The sequence below is a fragment of the Acinonyx jubatus genome, chromosome B4 (assembly GCF_027475565.1).
Source record: "Acinonyx jubatus isolate Ajub_Pintada_27869175 chromosome B4, VMU_Ajub_asm_v1.0, whole genome shotgun sequence".
NCBI classification, from domain to species: Eukaryota; Metazoa; Chordata; class Mammalia; order Carnivora; family Felidae; genus Acinonyx; species Acinonyx jubatus.
The window spans coordinates 66913112-66936234 of record NC_069387.1 but is presented as its reverse complement, the minus strand read 5'-3'; the positions used below and the strand labels follow the sequence as shown (position 1 = coordinate 66936234).

Genomic DNA, 23123 nt, shown 5'->3' with positions numbered 1-23123 from the left:
GTATGCCCACATCTATGTATCTGAACATGGCTAGAAAAACAAATCACAGCATAGAATCATACTGAATGGTTTTGCCTTACATTCATAAACAGTATCCTAAAAAGAGCTGTTAAACCAGACTATTTAGTCTCCCACTGCCCTAGATTACAAGTTCATACTTCTTGTTCTCTCCTACAACTGTGAACATGTCTTCCCTCATTCCATCCTTACTGAATAAACACCATGTAAGTGTTATTCTACAAAACCACAGCTGCCACTTGTACATAAGATCCCATCCCTCTACTCTACCAGCATCACTTCAGCAAATCTCCCCTTGTCTTCTTGGGTCGACAGTTTCTTTCTACACCCACTGTTCATTCTTATCAACATACAAACTTGGTGTAACTTGTTTTTTCCCAGATAATTTTCTTTAGGAAATAAGAAAATAAATATATTTTTTTTTCTGGAAGAATAAATGATAAGACTAACCCTGTATTTTCTTTTTTTTTAATTTACCGAATTGATGAAGCTGTGGTTGTGTTAAAAGTATTAGGTCATGGGGCACCTGGGTGGCTCAGTTGGTCAAACATCCGACTTTGGCTCAGATCATGATCTTGTGGTTCGTGAGTTGGAGCTCTATGTCAGGCTCTGTGCTGACAGCTTGGAGCCTGGAACCTGCTTCAGATTCTGTGTCTCCCTCTCTCTCTGTCCCTCCTCTGCTCATGCTCCATCTCTCTCTCTCAAAACAATGAATAAACATTAAAAAAAAATTTAAGTATTAAGTCATATTATAAAGCCAAAAAAAATTATAAAGCATAATAGCATGAAGAATGATACTAAAAACAGAAATAGAATTTTTTAATAGAGGCAATAAACAAACCTAAGATTAAATGTGATAATTATGGCACTTCAAATCAAAACAAAAATAGGTAGATTAAGTAAAACCAAAACTCTAAATATATTGAAAACCTGGTGAAAATTTGCAAAATAATTAATAGAGAGAAAATATTAAAACATATATAACTGTTACAAATTATCGCTCAAAAGAAAAAAGTGGGCAATTCTCATGGTTAAGAAATTCAGAAGAAGATGTATAGATAGCCAGTAACATATGAAAAATATTTAACTTTACACATATTTAATAATATTAAAAAGCAAAGGTGATATATTATTCTTGCTTATATATACATATATACATATACATGCACAATATACACACACCTATATATATAGATGTACAACATACTTCCACCCCAATGCCTATATTTCTATCTCTAACGTAGTGTACCCTATATTATGAAACATACAAGAAAGTATTTTCATACTTGTTATCAGCTGATAACTCCCTGAAGGCAACTTGACAATATAAAGCAAAGGTCTAAAAAATGTGGCAAAAAAATTAAAAATAATATAAATTCCCGACCATAGGAGATTACATAAATTATAATATATCTTTATGTTAGAATGTGATATGGCAACAAAAATCATAATCTTGAAGAATATGTGAGGATAGCTGATATTACTCCAGGCACCCTCCCACATCCTACAAAATAGTATAAAATAGTACTACAAAATAGTATAAAATAAGTGATCTCATCTTCCTAAAGTATTCATTATAATATTATAAATAATATACCAAAAAATGGTAAGATAGCAAAGTATTCGGAGTAACTATTCTCAGTTATGGAGCTATGGGTAATTGCAATTTTCTTCAGTATTTTCCACCTTTTCTAACAGCAGTATATTTAGAAAGTTAAGAAAGCAACAAATATTGAAGATGATGAAGAGGAAGGAGGCAAGTTGAGAAGAGTAAAGTTTTCTTCTCTCCACTTTTTTAAGTGGGAATTGGTCAGAAATCACTAGTGCCTCAAGGTAGTCACATGGTTTGTAGGTCCTTGCACAGGAACAATTAGTTTATTGCAGGTTCTTCACGACCACCCCTACCACCATATTTGCAGATATTTTATGAAAGCCACCAAGGGCAATGACATCTACCACAGCAATGAGGAGATTCCACCCATGTGGATTGGGCAGTCAGAGAGTATTTCTGAACTTCAGTTATAATCACAAAATAAATGGATTGACTTTTTTTGCAATGGGTTTGCCACCAGAACACAGATGTTGTAAAAACCCCTGCTAAACCTAAACCAAAATGGGAAAGGAAAAGACTCATATCAACATCATTGTCATTGGACATGTAGATTCGAGCAAGGCTACCTCTACTGCTCAATGTGGGATCGACAAAAGAACTATCAAAAAATTTGAGAAGGAGGGTGCCAAGATGGGAAAGAGCTCCTTCAAGCATGCCTGGGTCTTGGATAAACTGAAAACTGAATGCGAATGTGGTATCACCAGTGATATCTCCCTGTGGAAATTCGAGACCAGCAACATCGAGACCGACGTCATCATTGATGTCCCAGGACACAGAAACTTTTTCAAAAACATGATTACAGGCACATCTCAGGCTGACTGTGCTCTTCTGATTGCTGCTGCTGGTGTTGGTGAATTTGAAGCAGGTATCTCCAAGAATGGGCGAACCTGTGAGCATGCCTTGCTGGCTTACACACTGGGTGTAAAACAACTAAATGTTGGTGTTAACAAAGTGGATTCCACTGAGACACCCTACAGACAGAAGAGATACAAGGAAATTGTTAAGGAAGTCAGCACCTAATTAAGAAAATTGGCTACAACCCTGACACAGTAGCATTTGTGCCAATTTCTGGTTGGAATGGTGACAACATGCTGGAGCCAAGTGCTAACACGCCTTGGTTCAAGGGATGGAAAGCCACCCGTAAAGATGGCAATATCAGTGGAACCACAACTGCTTGAAGCTCTGGATTGCATTCTGTCACCAACTCATCCAACTGACAAGCACTTGTGTCTACCTTTCAGGACATCTACAAATCGGTATTGGTACTGTCCCTGTGGGCTGAGTGAAGACTAGCACGATGGTCACCTTTGCTCCAGTCGATGTTACAACAGAAGTAAAATCTATTGAAATACACAGTGGGCTTTGAGGGAGGCTCTTCCTGGGAACACTGTGGGCTTCAATGTCAAGAACGTTATTTGTCAAAGATGTTTGTTGTGGCAATGTGACTGGTGATAGCAAAAATGACCCACTGATGGCAGCACCTGGCTCCCCAGTTCAGATATTTATCCTCAACCATCCAGACCAAATCAGCGCTGAATATGCACCTGTGCTGGACTGTCCCACAGCTCACATTGCTTATAAGTGTGCTGAGTTGAAGCAGAAGATTGATCATCATCCTGGAAAAAAACTGGAAGATGGTCTCAAGTTCTTCAAATGTGGTAGTACTGCCATCATCGATATGGTTCCTGGCAAGCCTATGTGTGTTGAGATCTTCTCTGACTGTCATCATCTGGGCCATTGTGCTGTTCATGACATGAAACAGACAGTTGCTATGGGTGTCATCAAAGCAGTGGACAAGAAGGCAGCTGAGCTGGCAAGGTCACCAAATCTGCCCAGAAAGCTGAGAAGGCTGTGTGAATATCATCCCCAATGCCTGTCACCCCAGTCTTAATCCATGGTGGAAGAATGGTCTCAGAACTAATTGTCCCAATTGGCCATCTAAGTTTAATAGTAAAAGATTTGTTAATGATAACAATGCATCATAAAACTTTAAGAAGGAAAAGGAGAATGTTTTGTGGACCATTTGTGCATGCGTGTGTGTGTGTGTGTGTGTGTGTGTGTGTGTGTGTGTGTAGCAGTTTTAAGCCATTATTTTTTAAAATCAGTACTTTTTAATGGAAACAACTTGAACAAAAATCTGTCACAGAATTTTGAGACCCATTAAAACAAAAGTTTAATGAGAACAAAAAATGGATGAATGAGATATCCTCTTTACCTTAGTACTTTGATTACTTATCTGTTTGATTTAGTAATGCAGAGAGAATAAGGGGAAATACAGAACTATTACTTTTATAAATCATATGGTATGCACATATAAAAAGATTCTAAAGCACTGTAGACTTTAAAATTCTGTAGACTTCAAATTTTTAGTCTTTAACTTTTATGATATCATTTGAAAGCATTAAGTAATAGTCTTCAAAATTATTGGAAACTCCTGGGAATAGAGATTACAATTATAAGCAATTTAATGTACCATGAAATTGTCCTATCTGGGATTAAATAAAACGACCACAAATTGAAATCTATACTTGGATCTCACTCATTAAAACTAGCACCTAGATGGGGGATGAAAGACAAAGCTGATCCCATGCAGATAACATAGTTAAATATTTTTCAAAATCATATCACATAAAGTGTCTGCCATTTGAAATATTTCATTGTTTTACACATTTCAATGTTTTAACAGGAGTTTCTAGACTGTGTCATGAAAAGAATCTGAAAAGTCCTAAAGTTATTGTCTTTTGACTGAAGCAAGAGACCATCATTCATAGGACAATGAATGTGCTACACACGTAGCTCTGAAACAGTGAATTTAGGACAAGTTCAATTGCACTAAGGCATGGGCTAATAAACATCAAACAAAGCAGTCATTGTAAGCCAAGCCTCATCTATTATAAACACGTGATCACACAGGGCATACTAAAGTCTTTGTTCTTGTGTTAGTGCACAGTGGTCAAAGGAAATTATATATTCTATATTTTGTTAACTTACTCATAAAAAACAATCAGGGGGTCTTATAAATGTATTTTACAAATACAAAATTTTAAATGTGAAATAAAAAGATGTAGTTTCACTCTAAACATATTCAGATAAATATTCAGATAAATAAAAATTAAAAATGATTATAAAAAGCTGGATTTTAAGAACTACAAAAAATAGGTCACAAGATTTTGCAGATATGCCTTACCAATTATCATTTTCTTATAAAAAGATCTTTGATTTATAAGGTTTTTTAGAGAATATATAATCCCATTTGACCAACCCAACACCACCTTCTGATAGAACATAGAACTCTTACACGTGAGGAAGCTATGGTTTCTCAAGGTTATTTCCTTCGCTCATATAACTTGTTACGTTTTGGATATAGAACACCAGTCTTCTGAAAACTATTATATTCTTCTTTTGACTGAACCACCACGTTTTTGTACAAAATCCTCGTCCATGTAAATGCCATAAACTGAAAATTAAGGAGGCCTGTTTTCTATCTTATCATGGTTTTTTCTTGTGATGTCAAGTGACCCCACGCACTTCCTTTGGCTCTTCCGTGCCCTAGAATCACACTGTTTATTTTCCTCTTTTCTTTGACTTTCTCCTGATATGAAAATTTTAAATGCTCAATGCTTTCTAGGCTAAAAGAAGCCACCTAAACTAGAATATAAGATACTGAGGACTGGGATTTTTGTCAAATTTGTTCACAATGTCCACTTTAAGGATACCTGGAATAGTGTCTGGCACAGAGAAGATACTTAGTAAAATTTATTAAAATATAAAAGTTCCCTTTGTCTACCTCACTTTATTTTTTTTAAGTTTGTTTATTTTGAGACACACAGGCAGAGAGAATGCACACTCACGCATGCACACGTGAGTGGGGTAGGAGCAGAGAGAGAGAGAGAATCCCAAGCAGGATCCACACTGCCACTGAGGCACGCCAGTGAGGTCATGACCTGCTCCAAAACCGAGAGTCAGACACTTAACTGGGTGAGCCATTCAGGCGCCCCTGGTCCACCTCACTTTAAAACTACTAACCTCTCATGATGTTTCCTTTCACTATCATAATCAAATATCTTGAAACTCCAGTTCCTGTATTATAGCTTCAAAATCACCCACTCTTAGGTTAGGTAATCAATAACTTCCTAATAATCAAAATGTAATGGTCTTTTTATAGTCTTCATCCTATTAGATGACATTTACAGGGCACCTTGGTGGCTCAGTCTTTTAAGCAACTGACTCTTGGTTTCAGCTCAGGTCATGATCCTGCGGTTCCTGAGCTCAAGCTACGAATTGGGCTATGCTTGCAGCATGAGTCGGCTTGTGAGTGTCTCTCTCTCTCTCTCTCTCTCTCTCTCTCTCTCTGACTCTCCTCCACTTGCATTAACTCTCTCTCAAAATAAGTAAATAAACTTAAAAATAAAAAAAAAGAAGAGGCGAGCCTGGGTGGCTCAGTCAGTTGAGCGTCAGACTTCGGCTCAGGTCATGATTTTGCGGTTCATGTGTTCCAGCCCTATGTCAGGCAGTGTGCTGACAGTTCAGAGCCAGGAGCCTGCTTCGGATTTTGTGTCTCCCTCTCTCTCTGCTCCTCCCCTGTTCTCACTCTGTCTCTTTCTCTCTATAAATGAATAAACTTTTAAAAACCTAAAGAAAATAAATAAATATTAAAAATAAGAAAAACTGAACACTCATAACTATTATTGCCATTTTATATCTTAGTTTTCTTTGTCCCTTTCTGCTTCCTTTCTCCATTGCTGGCATTGCTTCCCTTACTTAAATAAATAATAAAATTCTTTAATTATGACCTTGGCTCCTCTCTTCACTTTGCTACTTCTTCCTGGCCATATCTTTTACATCATGGTTTAAATTACCATAACTGTGCCACTAATATTCAAAACTGTGTCTAGATTTCATCTCCTGACTGAGCAAAAAGATTGCATATCCTGTCTTCTTGAATGACCCACAGAACCTCAAACATAACATCCTCAAAATAAACATTTTTTCTTTATAATTCTCTTTTACCAAACTGAGTTGTCTTGAGTTTTCGCACTTGGCTCCCCCCGCTTGCATATTTATTTTTTTTCTGACACTCAGCTGATGTCTATGCTTTCTATTTCTTTGGGGGAAAAAGAAGATGCAATCAAAAAAGAGAAGTCCTAAATATTGCCAATACCGCATCCACCAACTTACTTTCATGTGTATTCATATACCACATCTTTTGTTCTGTTAATATGCATAAGCTGACCTACTCCTACCTAGAGCTAGTCTCTCCTTATATACTTGGAATCTATCCATACCTTTTAGCTACTCAAAGACAATACTCCAAAATCTGTACCCCCCCTTGCCTCCTTGATTTTTCCTCTCTAACCAAGATTCCCAATATCATGCAAACCTGATTTTTAAAAACTTTCCATCTTAAAAATGACAACAAATTCTCTTGATCCACATCTGCATCCAACCACTGTTTCATTTTTCTGCTTTCATTTACAGCAAGGCTCAAAAGAGGTGTTAATACCATCTCCCCTTCTTTTCCCAAACTCTTGAACTAGTTCATTTAGGCTTTTGTTTTTCCCAATCTATGCAACAGCTCTTGTCAAGGCCCCAGTGTCTGCTGCACCACCAAATTAATGGCCAATCCTCAATTCTCTTTCATAGAACTAATAGGGGCATTTGACACAGTATATCACTCCTTCCTTCTTGAGACCATTTCAACACTTCCTTAACCAAATATATAAAATAGTGAATATCCTGTCCCCAACACCTCAGACGTCAATGCCCCTTCTTCTCCACATTTCCCCCTTATCCAGCTTTACTGAAGTTCTTCACAGTACCTATTACTGTGTGTATATATACCTATTACCTGTGTATATAGTTACTTTTTGTGAAATATAGGCTCAATGACAGCAAGGACTTAGGTTTATACTAGTCTCTAGCCCATATTAAGCACTCCCTAAATATCATTTATATAATTCATTTTCACTATTTGTACAATCATACTAATTAATATACAGTAAAACCTTGGTGTGCGAGCATAATTTGTTCAATCAAGAACAATGCTTGCAATCCAAAACACTTGTATATTAAAGCAAATTTCAAGAACCATTGGCTTAACAGTGATCACATGACATCTGGCACCATATACTACTTGTATTACAAGACATCACTTGTTTATCAAATTAAAATTTAGTAGAAATGTTTGCTTGTCTTGCAGAACACTCACAAAACACTTTACTTGCAATCCAAGGTTCAGATCCTCCTAATTCTTACACTATTTCATGTGACAACCAAATGGATATTTTTACGTCAATTTTCTTTCCTTTAAATTCACTTTTTGTGTTGTTATTATCCAAAAGCACAAATCAGATAACATAGTAATTACATCTACAACAATGGTAACATGCTAAGAAGAAGGAAGTCAACATAATATCTTACACAATTTGATTAAGGTTCAGGAAAACTCATATTTTACTGAACACTTGCATAGGCCAATTAACATATCTTTTAATTTATATTAAAATATGGTTATTAGGAAAAATATATGTAATTATTAGGAGTGCATTATAGCACTCGAGGTCATATATACCTGGATTATAACTGTGGCTCTTCTATCCAATGACTTGAGTCATGTTATTTAACCTCTGAACTTCATTTTCATTATCCATAAAAATGGGTGATCATAAGTAAGAGCTGGGTCCTGGGTTGTTGGAAGAATTAAATGAACTAATGTGTCTAACTACTATTATTGCTATTATATATATATATGTAGGTAATTATTCGTTTTGGTCAATGTACACTCAGGACCTCGCATCTACCAGGTCATTGAAAAAACAAAGTATTAGACTGAACTTATTTTCTGTCTTCTATCTACCCAAAGATGCTTTATTTCCTTCATTTGATAGATATCTCAAGTAGTATTAACATACCTCCCAATATTTGCAAACACATGTATTGGACTAAGCACAACTATACAAAGAAATATTTTTTCAGTACAAATATCACTTGAGTTGTGGTGGGTTAACTTGAAAGGTGGACAATGGGGATATAGGCGGTATACTTTAAATATACTCTGTATCTACTTTACTATAATACCTGGTCCACTGTATGAAGTCAATAAATATTAATTTATGTCAATGTACCTAAAATCTTTTAAAAAGGACAACTGTATACAATTATCATATAGTTTAGTTCCTGGACAATTCTTACAAAATGGAATAGAATCCAGAGACATAATAAAGTATTGGTACTCTTTAGTTAGCACTAATAAATAAGAACACCAAGTTAATCATTGCAATAACAATTCAAAGAATTAAATGGAAACAATTCATTAACGTCAAGAATGCTACGATACAAAAGCAAGTATAAGAACCTAAAAGGTGTTTTCAGTCTTAAAATATTGTAATTTTAACTCTGCAAGAAAAGATAGATTAAAAATACATGTTGTAAAGGGGCACCTGGGTGGCTCAGTCAATTAAGCGTCCGACTTCAGCTCAGGTCATGATCTCACGGTCCGTGAGTTTGAGCCCCACGTCAGGCTCTGTGCTGACAGCTCAGAGCCTGGAGCCTGCTTCGGATTCTATCTCTCCCTCTCTCTCTGCCCCTTTCCTGTTCATGCTCTGTCTCTCTCTGTCTCAATAATAAATAAAAACATTCAAAAATTTTTTAAAATATATGTTGTACCTATAATTTTTAAACTATTGTTTATGAAAAAAGCATTTTCTTTTCTGCTAAATTGTTTCTTAGACTGATTCTTCTTTGTCCCACTCTTTTTTCTTATGCTTGGTGGTATCCAATTAGACTTGTAGAGAAATCATTGATTGAATCAGCAATGAATCATTTGCAGTGAAACATCTAATATATGACATTAGAAACCAATATATTAATGTATTAATGTATTATGATTAAACAATGAGAATAAAAGCCAAAATTCTATTTAGACAGTTTTCACTTTGCATTGTTTTAAGTATTTTGAGTACAACAACAGCAACACTTATAAATGAGCATAATAGTTTTCAAGTATAACTATTCCAACATGAAAAAAAAATATCTTGAGAATATAGCACTATATCTATGCACAACTAATCTTTAGAAACTTTAGATTTTCAGAACATTTTGCAGATGGTGTTAAAATCCCATCTGACACTCAGTAGTTTGTTGAAGAGATTAAAAGTGATATGTATCTTTTACTTAAACCTTGGAGTTACTTTTCATTCTTCCTTCTCCTTCAACCCTTCAATACACAGTCTTTCCAACGTTCCTCACCTAATAATTAACACTAACCCTGACCTCCGCCCAGATGCCTCCTATTTCACCTATTACTTTACTCCCCAGATCCTCTTCCATCCAATATTAGCTCTTTAGACAGTACTACAAACCACTACCAAACTGCACATTCCCCTGTCCTCTTCAAATATCTGTAATGACCCCCACTGCCTACACAATGAAGTACAAATTCCTGAACTTGTATTTTATGCCATCCACAATCTGCATCTCTTGTCTATAAAGCTTTATTGCCTAATATGCTCCTTCACGAATACTCCATTTCACTCAACTAGTACTAATCATTGCCTAAAAAGAAATAATGCAAACTCAAACCTCCTATATCAAAACAGTTCTCCAGTGCCTATAATGGATTCACCTTTCTCTGTATTACAGCTTCCTATCAAGGAGTATTTTTTTTAACAGCATATCACAGTCAAGTCCATTAACACTCATTATCACTTATTTTTCTTAAAACGTCCTGTATTGTTATTTATGCTGTCATTTTACAGCAATAACCTCCTGACTAGACTATTTCTTCTTTTGCGCTCCACAATACATTCTCCATATAGCGGCCAAACTGATATTTTAAAAATGCAAATCATATCAGGTGACAGCCTTGCTCAAAAGCCTCTACTGGCTTCCTATACTCAGAAGGAAAGACAAAAGCATCACACATCACTCTGCAGCTGCCTGCCCTGCGTCCTCATTTCTGCTCTGGGATTTATCATTCTGCCCTTGCTCACCAGACTCCTAGAACCTACACTTTTACCCCTTTTTCTATGCAATTCTTCCCACACATCTTTTCATGGCTTACTTCTCTGACAAGACCTTCTATGACTACCTTTTCTAAAAAATTCACTAAAACAAACACATACATATGAATGCACACACACACACATACACACACACACACTCACACACCCACACACACACACACACTCACACACCCACACACACACACACACTCACACACCCACACACACACACACATTCAGGCACGCATAAACACTCTATCCTTTCCCTTCTTTGTTGTCTTCTTAGAATTTAGCATCATCTGTCTTTATTAATTTCTGATGCTACTCTATGGCCAACTCTTCAAACGGAATGTAAACTCCATACAATGGAGATAATCTTTATAGCTATATCCCTAACTTACTATATTGGAAATGCACAATAAACATTTGTTCAATTAGTAAATTAATCCTTCTGTTAACAAGCATATAATCTGTTTCCTTAAACAATACTAATTCCTTAAGGAAAGACATTTGTCTGAATGCTCGAATGTTCTTGAATCCAGTAAAGCAGCTTGAATATAAGTGCTCAAGTATTTGTGTGTGTGTGCGTGTGTTTAACAAGTAGAATCAATTTAGAGTAAAATGCATGCTAGGAATTACATGAAAACAGGTAGAATTTCCAAAGTGAAACAAAAAATAGAACATAAAATAAAAATATCTTTCTACCCATTTTATAAAATAGCTGGTTTCTCACTCAATGTGCTATGAAAACCTGCTTTATGGAGAGATTTTATTGCCAAAGTCATTTGTGGAATTATTTTGTACAGAATTTCAGCTCTTTTGAAATGAAATTAAACCACAGGGCTTTGCGAATCCGCGATGAATTGAATTCATTAACTCTAGGTCCCACAAAGCCTACAAGGTACCTTTTGGTCAAGTACGTATTTCTAAAACCAAGACTATGATTTTTAAGCTTTTTTTCTTTAAGCTTTTTTTTTGTACCAGACAAATTTGTCCTTCTGATAATATAGATGGGGAGCACAGATCAATAAAAACACCAACAGTCTTGGGGTGCCTGGATGGATCATTCAACTGAGCATCCAACTTCGGCTCAGGTCATGATCTCATGGTCTGTGAGTTCAAGCCTCTCTTTGGCTTTGTGCAGACATCTTGGAGCCTGCAACCTGCTTCAGATTCTGTGTCTCCCTCTCTCTCTCTATGCACCTCCCCCACTTGCACTCTGTCTCTCTCTCTCTCAGAAATAAACATTTAAAATTAAAAAAAATAAAAATAAAAACACCAACAGTCTTAAAACTCCAAAGGAAATCAAAATAATTCACATCAAAATATTTTCAAAATCTAATAGCAAACTATGTTGCTGAGCCATTTCTTTTTTCCATCCCTCTACTCAACCCGCATGCTGAAGTTTACAGTGAAAGGTTTAAAAAGGCAGACAAGAGCAAAATGCCTGGCACATGGTTATTATTCAATGATTATTTTTAAATGAATAAATAAAACACTTTAAGAGGCCCTCAGTAAGGAGATGGACAAAACATCTGGTCCCTGAATATTATTATAATATTAGTATAACTGTCATCCAGTTTAAAAAAAATGAGATAGAAATGCAGTATGTGATCATTTCATTTGTAAAAGATACACCAATTGAGAAGAAAGGAAATTTTTTTTTCAATTGGAAATTAAGTAATAGAGACAGAATGGGTTTTTATATTAACATATCATTATTTTTTCAATTATGCAAAACATATTTAGTTTATATTAATCTACATAAGTGTTCATATAGTTTGTTCTTTAATTAACAAGGAATAAAGAACTAAGTTATTTAATATATTTTGGAATATCCAAGACTATTTGAAACCGTTTTTAATACTTCAAAATGTTATAAAATTAAATATCAATCAGTAATAGTAACCCTGGCCAGCACTTTATCTTTTTTTTAGAGTGGGGCACCTGAGTGGCTCAGTTAGTTAAACGTCCAACTTCACCTCAGGTCATGATCTCCTGGTTTGTGAGTTCGAGCCCCACATTGGGCTCTCTGCTGTCAGCACAGTAAATTGACTTCAGATCCTCCGTCTCCCTCTCTCTCTCTCCCCTTCCCAGCTAGTTTTCTCTCTCTCTCTCTCTCTCTCTCTCTCTCAAAAATAAATAAACATAAAAGTGAAGTATTTGATGCCAATACCCATATCTTGATTGAAAATGACTGTAATAATGTGGAGACTGAAGATGTCAATAATAATTAAGTTATATGAATAATAATTGTTGGAAAGGTATATATGCAGTTCATTGTAAAAATAAATAACACATCTGTTAGAGAATAGGCAGTTTGTGATCAGTGTCCAGTCTCATACATACCGCTGCCTAAGAAAAAATGGGAAATTTAGAAAACAGGTTAGGTCTTGATATTTGCCTGCACAAAGTAAATAAGTAAAATAATATATCTCCCCATAGAGATAAATTGTACAATAAATAAATATGGTACAATTCAACATGAACTACTTTACAGCTGCTAAACATGGTGATTATGATTATGTGGCAATGTGGATCATATTAAATGTTAGGTGAATGAAGCAGGTTATACATTGTTATACTCCAATCACAATTATGTAAAGAAACACTTGTTTACCAAACAAAAGACTAAAAATAGACACACAAAATGATAACCATGGTTGTGATGGGAAAAAAAGATATTCCTTCTGGTAGTCTCTAAGAAAGTGATTTTATTTTTCAAATACAGCTCACTAGTAGTATATATATGTCATGCCTCCATGAAGGAGTCTTTGTACCCAAACATCCCCCTTCCCAGTATATCTATGAATCTATCTTTAGAGATTTCTTCTCTGTCCATCCTGAAAAACTGGGGAAAGAGATTCTTTCCATTTCTTACTTCCTACATTCACCCTCAATGGTTTTAACAACCACTTTTATTCCACTAACTCCCAAGTCTCTCTCTCCTACCTACTACCTCTAAGTTCCTGCCCTGTGTTTTCTAACAGGAACTGAATGTACATTTTCTTGAAAGGATTTTGTACAAAAATGTTAACAGGAGTTTCCTTTATCACCTCTGGCCTCCTGTACAGGGTTTCATGTTACCATGCCTAATTCTCAAGTTGGAAACCTTAATAGGTAACTTCACTCCTTTCTCTACCTCTCCCGTCATGAATAGCAAATCACCGATTACCAGTTCTTCCACTCTGGAAGTCTCCTGAAGCTGACATATCTTCTCACCTCTCTCTTTATCCATACATTCATCTCTGGTGTTCTTATATTTGTTTTCCAAACACTCCTTTCAAAAACTCAGTCAATATTACCTCATTTAATCTTTATGCCGATTATTTACATTAACACCATTTTACAGACAAAACTGATGCATAAAAGGTAAGTAATGGGATAACACAGCTTGTAAGTGGCAGAGTTGGCATCTTTCACTATTCCAACAATCTCCTGTGTCTATGTCACTCCTAATTATTTTTTTTTCAAATATTGTTTTGTCTCCCATCGCCCACATAGCAATTCAAACGTATTAGTGTCTCAAAGAAAGTTCTTGCAAGTCTACAGCAAGTGTACTTGTCCAAGCTTATCTTCTGATACTCCCTTACCCTACACCATGTATTCCTGCAGAAACTGATCAGAATGAACTCAGGTCGTGGTGATCCCTTCTCAACCCCCATCACTATGTGCAAACCTCAGCTACTTAGAAAACTGTCCCAATCCCCTCCCCTCAAAAATCCTTTACAGCCAGACTCAAAGCTTTCCTCTTTAATGAAACCTCTCCTCCTGTCACCAGGCTGCAGAGTTACCTTGTTCTCTTCTCCAGATCTCCATAACACTGTATTCATATATCTAACACATTCTCTACTGTAAATTAACAGAATTTAATTGTCGGTTAATCTATCCTCCTTCCCAAATGATAATCTCCTTCAGAGCAGGAAATCATATCACTTTTTCATCCAAATATACTAGTTGCATATCTACAATATGCTAATGCTTAGCTCGGTGCCTAGCACACAGTTGATACTCAATATATGGTGAATATGGAAATTTTTCAGAGCACCATATTACAAAACAGATATTCATGGAAAGGGTAATTCTTATAGATCAGATAATTCAAGATCAAGGGCACTTATAAGAGAACTAATACAAGAGCCTGAAAGGCCTCTAGGGATAGAAGGCAAAGGACATGAAAGAGAGTGAAATATAGAAAGGATGGAAGAGTTCAAGGGGCACCCGGGTGGCTCAGTCGGTTGAGCGCCTGACTTCGGCTCAGGTCATGATCTCGCTGTCTGTGAGTTCGACCCCACGTCAGGCTCTGTGCTGACAGCTCAGAGCCTGGAACCTGCTTCAGATTCTGTGTCCCCCTCTCTCTCTGCCCCTCCCCCACTCATGCTCGCTTGCTCTCTCTCTCTCTCTGTCAATAATAAATAAGCACTAAAAAAATTTTTAAAAATGAAATGATGGAAGAGTTCAAAAGCAGCAAAGACAAATTTTACTCCCTTGAAAATGTTGCCATTTCTGAAATATTAAATAATCAAATGCAATTCGATTTGGATAGAATTCTCTGCCACAAAAACAAAGCATTTGTCCTCTATCCCTCTTTGTGTAAACTCTTGGTTCAGCTATTGACCGATGGAGCTATTATGGTGAAATACCACTCTACTAAATGCTTTCAGTTTTAGCCCATTTCAGCTATTGTAAAACTCAACTTGGCAGTCACCTTGCTGCACAGTGAAAGAGCAGGATAAATGAAACTTCCCTCAAGTTCTTTTTATCTTCAAACAGTAGGAGAACATTATTGGCTCCCTCCAGTTGTGGCTAGGTTACATGGGTTATATTCTAAACATTTCAGGGCAAACTCCCACTGTAATGTGATATTATTGGGCCAGTTTGTCTAACTTGAGAGAAAGTCCTATTGTAAGTAGAAGTACTTTTGCTTGATATTTTGAGAGTATACGTAAAACACTTGGAAAGTTTATAAATCTAGATTTTTTCCCTTTTGGGTAAAAGGAAAAAAAAAAGAAATTCAGTCTCTCAAAGCAAATTAAAAATACATAATAAGTTTAAATGTAACGAATTAGTAATGATATTATAAATTCACTGGTAGAATTTTCAATCTTTCCATTAAAATTCAATTAATCTAATAAAAGTTATTTATAAACATCTAACATACAAGGTAAGTAAAAACAAGATCATACTTGTAATCAAGGAACATAAGTCTGAAGTAAAATCAATTAGTCTACTTCTTTGCTTCTCTGTGGGTTGACATTTATCATTCATTATATTGAACAATTTATTTTATCACTCAGTGTGACATTTCCTCATCTGTCAAATAAAAATAGTATGTAAATGCACTGATTATTTCAAGTATTCCGTTGATATTTATAATATTTGGTACAAATAGGTGATCAATATATGTCATTTGAAATGAAATTTAAACAATAAAGGGATCAAATTTAGTATCTCATTGAGGGGATTGTTCAATAGGCTTTAATTAAAGCTAAATGGTCAGATTATTTCTAATTAAATTCATCATTTTAGTTTATCTTTCTTATATCTTTTGTGGTAAAGTATATGATATTTTATAGAACATAAAAGGGAAAAATAACGATGGACCATAATAAAAGAGGAAACCTTGTTCATTAGAGGCTTTTTTGAACCACACTTGGAAAATGGAAAAAATGTGGATTATGATTTATTTATTTATAAGTTTAAGTCAAGTCAAAATTCAAAATTATTGAAGCTGATTTAAAGTGAAGGAAACAAGCAGATGTAAAGATATAGCCCAAAAAACTAGAAATATTACCGTTCACCTTCCTATTCTAGGAATTTTGGTGTGCTTTTTTTCCTGCTTATTGGTATGAGAGATCATTTGCCTGACTATGTGTGTGATACTTTACTGAAAGGGCTGCAACTCACATTCAACAAGTCACTTTAATGTTTATTAATCACTGATTATGTATACACTCTATTGGGAACTAAGTGAAAAAAGATAACAAAGTTTTGTCTCCAGGAGTACACTGAGTAGTGGAAAAGACTGGTATATAATTTTAAACTTGCAGGATTCACTCAGGAGATTCATTTGGGAGCTATAAAATTCACACTTACTGGGAGATATGCAGAGGAGGTATACTTAGTCCATCCCACTGGAAAGGTGCAGATATGGTGGATGAATTTATTTTTGGGGACGAATAAAAACTGGCCAGGTGAAGTAAGTTGAAAGGAAACTCCAGGCAGTGAGAAATGGCCTGGTGTGTCGGAAGGGATGGGGAAAAACTTTCAGTTATTTGAGTGCTAAAACAGGGCTGAAGAGGGAGGCAGGGCTGAGCCCTAGAGTGTCCTTCATACCTTGCTAATGTGATTAACATTTGTCTAGTATGCAGTGAAGAGGCACTGAACCATTTTATGTAAGGAAGCTAACACATTATGTGTATTTGCCATCGATCGTTTGAGGTGGGAGGAAAGACTTGAAAAATACTGCAAGTATGAAGAGAAAGTGAAGAGCTATTACAATTTCCTGATGAAAGGTGATGGAGAACTGAACTAGGGCAGAAAGAAAGGGAAGGCAGTGAAGACTCAAAAGTAAATTGTGGGTAAATCCACATTATGCGGGGCGCCTGGGTGGCGCAGTCGATTAAGCGTCTGACTTCAGCCAGGTCACGATCTCGCGGTCCGTGAGTTCGAGCCCCGCGTCAGGCTCTGGGCTGATAGCTCAGAGCCTGGAGCCTGTTTCCGATTCTGTGTCTCCCTCTCTCTCTGCCCCTCCCCCGTTCATGCTCTGTCTCTCTCTGTCCCAAAAATAAATTAAAAAAAACGTTGAAAAAAAATTTTTTTTAAAAATCCACATTATGCAATGATGGTCACAATTTTACTTCTATGGCCATCCAATATGTTAGGACAGAACCTCAGCTCAAATGTAATTATGATATTTTTACATACCACTCATTTTAAAAACCGTAGATTTATTCATAATATATTTTATTACAAGATTGTGTTATTCCCTTTATCGATCATCATTCTCAGATTTATCTGGCAGTTCTTGCAAATTTATTTATCTTTATGAACTTCAGAATCCATTATGTTGTCTAGTTCACAAAAAATTATACTGAGAGTTTTTAAGGAAATTGATTAAGTTTATTTAATAACAAGAAAAGCATGTTTCTTTACATTAAGTCTTTCTATCCAAAATAAAATACAGCATGTCTTTCTATGCGTATCTTCCTTCCTAACCTTAAACAGTATAGTATTTGTTATTCAGTGTATCTCAGATTTATTGATAAGTTTACATCAAGATAGCTTTTACTTTGTGTTACTACCAACGAGGTCTATTCATCCATTGTGTTTTCTTTAAAATTATTTTACATTAGTAAATAGGCTTATAAAATGCATAGCCCTGTACTAAACACATACCTCTGTCAAATTCTAGCATTTGACTATATTTGCTTCAGATTTTTCGTTAATGAAATCAAACATTACAGATGTGATTGGAGTCTCTGTTTACCTCTCTAGATCTCCTCTGCAGTGGGAATGCCACATAAAATTCAGGATTGCTTGTTAAAACTGAATTTTAGATCAACAGTGACTCAATTTTTAATATATCTCATGCAATAAGCAATTTGAATGATAATCTTACTTCTTGAGGTATAGAAATATCCTTAATTTGTTCTTTTATTATTCTTAAACATTTCAAACTATACTGTTACATATTATGTGATCTTAAATACTTAATGGCATTGCCTTTGAAGGTCTTCAAAACTTACACAAATTGTTCAAACATGTTGTTTCCCTTGGCTCAAACCAAAGATTGTTGCCTTTTCTTTCACACGGTCTGAACAATGTGTTTAGCTGGCTGTGTCTGAGACAATGTAACTGCATATGTCTTCTGACAGTATTTTCATGTATCCTGGATCGATATTTATTGCGTTTGACAATGCTTCATCTTAAACTATGATTCAAGAGTACAGATATGCCTAGTTTTGTCAAAACATGATTTATACTTTTTTTTTTTTTTTTTTTTGCTATTCTTCTTTCAGTGATTACAGACTAGAGAAAGGGAAAGAAAGGTCTGTACTCCCCCTTCTCACAACTGGAATTCACTTACGTATTTGAAAATTATTGATACCTTAAGCAGCATTCTACTAATGGAATCAGTCCCCCTTCAAGGGTCAGTCCAAAACCTTTGTAAGCTGACAAACTCCATAGGTGATTCTTCTGTGGGAGTGAGACCCTTGGCTTAGCTAAACAAAGATAGATTTTAACAATATTTAGAATATTCTACTTTTTTCTTCTTACTTAACTTTGTTTTCTTTGTATCAAACAAATGTACATTTTTAAGCATTTTATATATTTTTAAGATTCTTGCAACTTCTTAAAAATAGTTCTAAATTGACTTCCATAAAAGCTATCAGTTTTAATCTCTAAAAGTTTATAAATGGCTTTAATTATTAACTAGATGTTAACTCAGATTTTATAGAAATGTTTAGTTCAGGTTCTGTTGGACTCCCCAATGGTGTAGTATGTTAGCCTGCAAAAAGTAAATAAAATATCCTTTGAAACTTTCAAGGATTTCTTGGTGATTTAATTATAGTCAACCTATGGGGCATCTGGGTGGCTCAGTTAGTTAAGCTACTGACTTTGGCTTAGGCCATGAGCTCATGGTTCATGGGTCCGAGCCCTGTGTCAGGCTCTGTGCTGACAGCTCAGAGCCTGGAGCCTGCTTCCGATTGTGTGTGTGTGTGTGTGTGTCTCTCTCTCTGCCCCTTCCACATTCACACACTGTCTCTTGCTCTCTCAAAAATAAACATTAAAAAATATATAGTCAACCTACAATATTTATCCAGCCTTTCTTTGAGGTATAATCTTCTTTTGCTTTATAATAAAATTTTATGACCTATTAAAATGATTGCTCTTTCCTGTTCCTCAATTATGCTTCATGCTTTCACTGCTACATGATTTCCTCATACTCTTTAACTGAAATACATATTCTCACCTTAGTTGATAAATTAAACCTGTCTTTTAAAAAACATTTTCAAAATCAATTTTTCCTCTTTCAAGGTCTTGTACATGCTGGTTTTCTTTTTCTGAAACCTAAGGGCAATTCATTTGTATATTTCTTGACATGCTTATTACATGATTATATGATAATTTGTGTACTTGACTTTTCCCATAGTGATAGATCATAATTGATAATAGAATGGTAATATGTGATAATTATTTAACATCTACTAAATGCCAGGCAATGGGCTAAGGTCATCATTTGCTTTAATCCTGAAAACAAACATATGAAGTATGTAAAATTATTTTTTTTCTACTTTTCTAATGAGAAAATATGGGTAGAATCAAGTTTAGTAGTTCCAAAATCACACAACTAGAACAGGCCAGCCTTTGAACATGTCTCACTGCAGAAGCAGCCTTCTTAACCACAATGCCCTGCAGTGCCTCAGGTCACCTACTGCCTCTTTGGGGTCTTGCTCAGAAACTTACGTGGCAAATCCTAGCATATTTATTCCACTGAATTTCATCATTTACCCCTAACCATCTGTTTGATCTTATTTGGGCTACTTTTATATAATTATAAATGTGGGAATCTCAAGTCAACATGTTTTAATGTTTCTGTTTTCCCATTATACTTCAGAATTCTAATGAGAATATGTTCCCAGCTAGAGAACATGGCCTAATCACTAGTTCTTATGCCTCCCCCTCCCGTTTAGTGGACTCCGATTGTTTTGTAGATCTGAATTGACAGCCATTACATAAAGCAGCCAGAAGATGATTAGCCTGGAAAGCTGAATTTTGTCAAGTTAATTACCAGTGGTACACATTGACTTTGATTCATGAATATGGCTTTTAGCAGAACTCTTAAAGTAAGATGTTAATCAGTCAACACTAATTGTTTACAGTTTAATGGAAATGTCACAAGGAGGGTTGCAGGGAAAGCCCAGGCAAGAGGGACCCTGGTGTGCACTGAAAGAATCACCAAATATAAAAGAAGCATTCATTTTAAAGAAGTGTTTTTCAAGCTTCTTGATCATAAAATGAACAGACCTCTAACTGCTAGAGCTGTAATCAAATCAATCATCAGTGCTCTTGATAAACACAGAGATCAACTAAGAGATTATGCTCCGTTTTTCAGGTAAAAATCTTCCAAATTTAATGGAACTGTGTGGTACTAAGAGTGAATGCAAAAAGGCAGGATAAAGAAGAAAATGTATCTTTATTAAATATAAAATATTTAAAATGTATTCTATACTTTGTGATCAGATGAAAATATTCTGCAATCTCTTCCTAGTTCAAAACTGAACAAATACTATTAGGGATAAAGACTTCCTCACAGTCAACCTAAGTCATTCATGCTGCTTTTTAAGCTTATTATCTTTCTTTGTCTCAGGGTGATAAAAATCTCTTGCATATCTACCTCTGGGGGGTGGTGTGAAGATCTCCTTATCTGAACACTTTTGAAAATGATAGCATGATAGGAAAATGCAAACCTTATGTTTTGCTGCCAAATTTTGCCACTAAATATATATCAATTTCTTGGGGGGGGGAGGAATCTAAGTTTTATGGCATCTAAGGTATCCTAGTTTTGAAGGTATATTTTAGCTTTCATTTTTAAGCTGTTTTTTTTTTTTTTCATGACCAAGAGAAAACAATACTGGAAAATAAATGGAGCCTGGTTGGAGTTTATAAGCTTTGTTTCCAGGCAACATTGAATTTCAAAGACACTGTATTTTGTATTTCAAATACTGCAAATCAAGTATGATATCAGCCACAAAATACTATGACCAAATTCATTCACTTATAATATTCATAAATACCCATCTTGGTCTCCCTGTCTCCACTCAAAGCCCAAGTTCATACGCAGGAACTACATCTCTTTTATAAACAGAATGCAAAGATCCCCAGTCTCTATGAGTTACCACATCCATGACTAGAAGAATTTCCTAGTATAAATAAAATCTAATTAAATCTATCTAATTAAAATATATGCCAACTTGGTAAGGGCAGAGAATGATATAAAATGCTTGCCTCATTTTTTTAATATCATAAAGGCAAAAATTAGCATTTTGATATTTAAAAGAACTATCAAAGAATGCTACAGAATTAGTTTTACATCAGTAAAATCATTTGAAAGAAAGGATTCCTATGGAATTAACTCTTGTCAATTTTTCCAAATATTTAGACAAAAAAAAAAATGTAGGCAAATCAGTAACAAACGCTTCAGTGCTTTTCATTGCCTTTTCCTCAATAGAGGCACTAATAGAATTTCGGAGCAAATGTGGATTTCAATCTTCTTTTCAATAAAGACCAGTACAGTCAATGGTTTCCTGTGTCCCCTTTTATACTAGAGAAGAAAATAACTCAACTACAATGCTGAAATGCAGTTTTCCTGGTAGACCATGAGCCTGGTCTACAAAACTGTGACATCTTTCAGGACTCCTTTTTTGAAGTTTGAGAGTAAGTATAATGAATCAGTAAAGTGTATTTGATACAATTTCATATATCAGTATAACAAAATACTCTGTTACCATTTGATTCTGCACATTGGGACAGAAGCTTTCCTCTTGAGATTGTATTACTGCATTTATCATTGATGTTTTCATTATTTCCCACATCAGGTTATATCTATAAAATTTAATTGGTTACTTTCAAAGATAACCATAAAGGTAACATAACATCTCATAATGAGATCTTATCAGATACTACACATACTAAATCCATGAAGGAAAAATAATTGCCTAAATTGAGCATGATAGACTTACAATTTTTTTAACCCTTCCACATAAGGCAAATAATTTAATGAGCAATTTCCCTAGCTCCCCTCATTTGCAATTTAAAATTTTCTATTTTATACTATAAATATGTTTTCAATCATTGATTCAACAAATATTTGCAGAGGTCCCTCTGTAGCAGGAATGTAACGATTACCTAAACCAAATGCATGCTCCCCAAGAGCACATAGTTTGATGGAAAGTAATACATTCACGGCATGTGCTCATTCTGTTTACTTATTGAAATTAGACAATTAAAATCATTAACATTCCCTTCACTGAGACAGAGCCATGGTTAAAATATGGGGTATGTATGTGTTGGAACATGCGAAATCACTGTTTTGTAGACTTAAAATGGTCAATTGTAACAATGTCATACAGCTCACTCTAATATATTTCACTGTGTATATGGACCACAATGCTCTACAGTGGCATAAATAATGTTCCATATTTTTCTATAAGTAATGCTAACAGATAGTGCAACATTGCCTATCCAGTCACATAAATCTTTATACACACCTCTCATGCTCCACTCAAGAAAAACTCCCTGTGAGCAAAATATCTAAGATATGTACTTTTTTTTATCTTGCAATGTAATTTTAAATGGTGCTGAGTATTTTACTCAATTGTTGGTTCTATTACCATTTGATTTATGTTACTCTGAAACTGAATGACTAGCTTATCCATTCCCCCCTATGGCATACTATTATCTATTGAGTAAATTTTGGTTATTTA

The 23123-nt window shown here is 35.2% G+C and overlaps 1 protein-coding gene and 1 pseudogene across 5 annotated transcripts in view; one reads left to right on the top strand and one right to left on the bottom strand.

Moving 5' to 3' along the window:
- Positions 1 to 23123, bottom strand: part of CNTN1 (contactin 1) — a 362215-nt gene that overhangs the window by 306081 nt on the left and 33011 nt on the right. The gene's annotated exons all lie outside the window — the stretch shown is intronic.
- LOC106986894 (elongation factor 1-alpha 1-like) lies at positions 2132 to 3487 on the top strand (annotated as a pseudogene).